We start from the raw sequence: 5,080 nt of genomic DNA, 5'->3' as shown, positions 1-5,080 counted from the left end.
TTAAGACCTGACAGGGAACAGAGGAGGGTTCAGTTTTTTTAAGAAAGCAATGTCATCTGAGCAGCATGTGACCATATATTTGATAGTTTAAATGTTTACGATCGTTTGAAACAACTTCCAGATTTCGATGTATTGATGGCTGGGAATGTTACGTGTGGAGATGTGGACACGCACGCACTTCACACACACACACACACACACACACACACACACACACACACACACACACACACACATTCGTACGCACTGTTATTACCATGTTATTAGACATTGTCTTAGTCATTATTTGGAGCTTTATACGTTAGCGTAAAGACTTTGTTCGATTCGGTCATGATTAGTGAAACGCCTGTTTCGATTGATAAAAATAATAAAACTTACATTGACGCTCCGCAAAAAAGTCGAGTGTTTCTAAATCGTATTCAGTTTTCAGCTAAAAGAAAGAAGAGACGGAAGCCCTTTCTCGATATTTTCATCGTTATCTACCGTGGATTGGGAAGTTTTTGGTGGACACGCACACACACACGCACACACACACACACACACACACACACACACGCACACACACACACACACACACACACACACACACACACACACACACACACACACACACACACACACATTCGTACGCACTGAAACAACTTCCGTACCTCACGAAAACATATTTAAACAGATGGAAAAAACTATCGCAGAACACAGTGTCACGTAGCAACTGGTCTTTACGGTCGTTTGAATCAACAGGTCAGTTTGGGGGACAAAAGGAGGGTTCAGTTTTTACTGACTTCCCATCTGACAGTTTAAATGTTTATGACCGTTTGAATCAACAGGACACGCACGCACACACACACACACGCACGCACACACACACACACACACACATACACACACACACGCACACACACACACACACACACACACACACCATTACCTCTGCTTTACCATGTTATTAGACATTGGTTTAACTCCATTTAAGCATTTAAACGTTAAAAGCATTGCACTTGTACGACGTTGTAATACTTTTTTTTTACCAGCCGATGACGACGAAGTGAAAGACGATGAACTTTGCTTAAACAGTCTTACAAAGTTGGAAGATGATTATCGAGGTGTGTTTAAACCTTCGAATTATTTAATATTGTGTGTATTCATTATTTTGTTTTATAGAGGATTTGCCGTAAGATCCTAACGCGATCGTTTTAACACAATCGCAGTCTGGTGAGTCAAATGATTCTCATTTTACAAGAAAAAAAACATGCGGTATACGATACATATATACATATATTTACTTACATCTCCGGCTCGCTGGTCTCCCTTAAAGCTGGCGGGTCCGTCAACGGCCGTTCCAGGCAGAGGAGAAGGCTTGATTGTGCCAAAGACTCCAGACATCGAATCCTTGCTCCGAGGGGAAATCATCGAAAACGACGGTGAATGTCCAACAGGCACCCGCTGTAAGTTTTTCTCGTTTTCTGTAAGCTTTTTTAAGATTCTCAGGAGCTTTAAAGAGCTCCTCTCATTCCAATGTCTTTCGCTCAAATGAATTTCGCGCCTAAGGGGAATGGGCGGGGACTGATTCCGGAGGTGGGCGGTTGTTTCCGCCAAGCAACCTTCTGGTTGAAATGGAGTGTGGATCAAGATGGATCCCTACTCTATATTCTTTTATTTAACCCAATGTTTTTTAAATACGTGTATAATGCTTTATATCCTATGTGTTGTGAATTCCATCCTACAATATCTTCCAAGGAACCCAAAGAAATGTTACCACACCTCCCGCTTTATTTATTCTATAGATTGCCTGAACTATTTCATAAACTAAATCTTGTCTTGTTTCTGATGCTATGTTTTTTATGCTCATCAATGCACTGTTGGACTGCGAGCACACAACTACTTTCCTTGCTTTGTTTTCCTCTATCCAGTTAACTGCCATATAAATTGCTACCAATTCCCCCGTAAAAACAGATAGTTTATCACTGATTATTTTATTTAATACTATGTTTCCTTGTGGGATAACTGCTACAGCTCTTACCTTTATTTTTTTTTATATAGTTTTTGATGCATCCGTATATATCATATCTCAATCCATTTTTCTATCCGGTAACTATTTAAATTTCTATTCTTTAGTAATTGCATGTTTTCTTTTGGGTTATCAAACATCCACGGTGGTATTGCAGGCATTGGTACTGTAGGACTAACTTTAATATTGTCAATTTTAACTTTATTACATATGTCTCCTATAATCCACCCAAAACTATTCTTTTTTGTTTTCTCTTTTTCTTGGCAGATTGGTAACACTGGACAAGTCGGATATCCTTGCTTGGATCCTTTTAAAGTTGCCCGATAAACTGCTGAGAGTTGATCTCTCCTCTTGTCCAAAGGTTTTTCGTTCATTTTTACTTGTAATACTGCCACTAGGGTTGATGTAGTAGCTCCACAACATAACCTTAAAGCCTGTGACTGGATCCGGTCTATTTTCCCAAGTCATGTTTTTGAAGCAGATTGGTAAATAATGCATCCGTAATCAATAACAGATGGAATTAAAGTTATAAATATATACATGTATTGTTTTCAACGTTAACCTATCAGCCCCCCAATCATTACCCCTCAAAGACCTCATTATATTTAACACCTTTTTACTTTTTCCCCTATTTTTTTATTTTCCGGAAGGAACACTCCTGAAGGAATAAATAAAGTACTATCTAATCTAATCTAATCAAATCTATTTTGCTGATGTGGGTTGACTAGTTCATATTTTTATCAAACCATATTCCTAAATATTTAAATACTTGTACCTCTTCTATATTTTCACCTTAGAGTTTTTATTTGGAGCTTGTTTGGTACTTTTGTCTTTGTAAAATGTATGACTTTTGTCTTTCCAACAGAGAATCTTAAACCTCAAGCCGTTCCCCAGTCTTGAACATTATTTACCACTTTGTTAGTTTTTTGATTATTTCTTTTGACTCTAAATAATATACTAGTCTTTCATTAATCTTTTTTTTTTCCATTACTTTTACCCAAATTTATAATTTCCTGCCTCTTCCGGGTCTTACCCTGACTTGCATATTGGAATTGTTACCGCTAATTTTCCCCTCTGCCGGTCATTCTCCTTCTTCATATATCCTGTCATATCATTTCAAGACCACTTCTTTGACGATGCCACCTAAGTTTTTGATCATTTGATAACCCGCTAGGTCTTTCCCCGGTGACGTATTTTTAACCTTTTTCAAAATTCGAACCATTTCATTCAAAGAAAATGTCATATCCATAGTGTTGGTAAAGCTATTAACGTTGTCTTCCATCATTTCCCCAATATTTAAACTCATTGTTTTTTCTCTCTTTTGTTTTTCCACATTTCTCAAATTATCATTACCGTGCACTTTAACAAATGTTTTTGCTAAAGGTTCTGCTGTTTCTTTACCCGTGACTACATCTTCTTTGATAAATGTGGCACATCATCCTCTTTACCCTTCATTCCTATCTTTACGAATCGTTATATATCCTTTTATTATAAAGTTTAATTTTGGCTTCAGCCCTGTTTCTTGAATACAAATTATACGTGGTTTAGTTTTCATATTTTTAATATATCCCTTTAATTCATGTTCGGTTGCTATCAAACTTCTGGCATTCCACCGGACCATTAACAGGGTGTTGGAATGTGGTAACATGACTCCGTCACGTCTACTCTCCGTAGTACAGCTTGCACCCGGTACCAAGATAGTTCTTTCAACAACTTTGATGCTGCTTTGACAATTATTTTGATCTTCTCAGTCTTATTTTTACTTTCATTTTGTATCAAAGCTGAGTTGTGCTCTCTGGTTTATTTTGCAAATGAACCGACAGAACATGATCATGTACAAGACTCGCCTACCCACAATGCACTGCAACCCAACGCTCCTGGTCGGATGTTTTTTTTCGGGGTTCATGGAGAGATGCGGTAAAGAGTGGTAGCCAAGACACACGGTCACACACGGTCACACACGGTCACACACGTTCACACACGTTCACACTCGGCAATTATTTTGACCTGGGGAGCAGATATAGAGGAAAAAATGTGTCTGGGGGGCCGGGATATCTGATTTTCAGGTACAAAAAACTTCACAATGACACAAAATAAACACAACAGTTAAACCTCACACTAAAAACAAGACATTGACTTGTACATTCAAAAGACAGAATAGAACAAGTCAAGACATGCAATGCCATCTACAAAATGTTATGTAAATGTTAGTCATTACACACGCGGCTATGGTTTTGATGTATTTGTTACAGACATGTTTACGTCAAGTAACATCACATGGTTCCATTTGCACCTTTCAACGAATCTGAAAAGGAATATTAAGAAGTAAAACTTATATTTAATCCTACCTCTTCTCCGAGCACACGGTGACTGTACATACGGGTCGAAAAATGTTGACCTAATTCAGCATTTCTCAAAGTCTGGGGAATAGAGACATGACAGGTGGGGCGCGAGGAAAGGGAGGAAATTTTTGATTTTTGATTTTTTTTTACTATGCTTTCATTTTCTATACACACTGTAAATCACTTTGTGATTCTGTCTGTGAAATCCGCCGTATAAATAAATGTAAATTACTTATTTTTCCTGTAGGCTTTAAATTTCTCGGCAGGAGCGAAAGTTTGACAGACATAGCAACAGTAACTTTTGCAGGCAGGGCTAAGAGGAACAAACTTTCGCGCGGATGGGTAGCAGGCTAATGTGCGGACCACAATTACACAAAATGGATACATTTGCAACTCGCACCTCAAAGGTCTGCGGAGAAACAAAAATATGACGGGTCTAATCAACCAAAAAGTCAACCTAAAAGAAAATATGGCGAAGGGTATCTTGCTCTTGGATTCACGGCAGCGGAGGTGGGGGCAGAGGAGAGACCCCTGTGTGTTCTTTGTCTAAAACGGCTAGCAGCAGACAGCCTGAGACCCAACAAAGCAAAGAGACAACTCGAGACCACACATGATGTCCAATAAATTGTTTTGTTGGGGCGATGGGGGTAGGTGGGCCTTGAGTCTAAAGTGCTGATGACAGAAAAAAAAAAAGTTTGAGAAGCCCTGACCTAATTGTACGGATCTCACT

The 5,080-nt window shown here is 38.7% G+C and overlaps 1 long non-coding RNA gene across 1 annotated transcript; it reads left to right on the top strand.

Moving 5' to 3' along the window:
- Positions 1-584: 584 nt before the first annotated feature.
- On the top strand, positions 585-2,890 carry LOC133555724 (uncharacterized). The gene is made up of 2 exons (XR_009807389.1): positions 585-1,445; positions 2,276-2,890. It is a non-coding gene; the product is annotated as an uncharacterized LOC133555724 (long non-coding RNA).
- Positions 2,891-5,080: the final 2,190 nt, after the last annotated feature.

This window comes from Nerophis ophidion, linkage group LG07 (assembly GCF_033978795.1).
Source record: "Nerophis ophidion isolate RoL-2023_Sa linkage group LG07, RoL_Noph_v1.0, whole genome shotgun sequence".
In the NCBI taxonomy this organism is placed as follows: domain Eukaryota; kingdom Metazoa; phylum Chordata; class Actinopteri; order Syngnathiformes; family Syngnathidae; genus Nerophis; species Nerophis ophidion.
The sequence above is the reverse complement of the archived record's forward strand: the minus strand, read 5'-3'. Positions and strand labels throughout refer to the sequence as shown.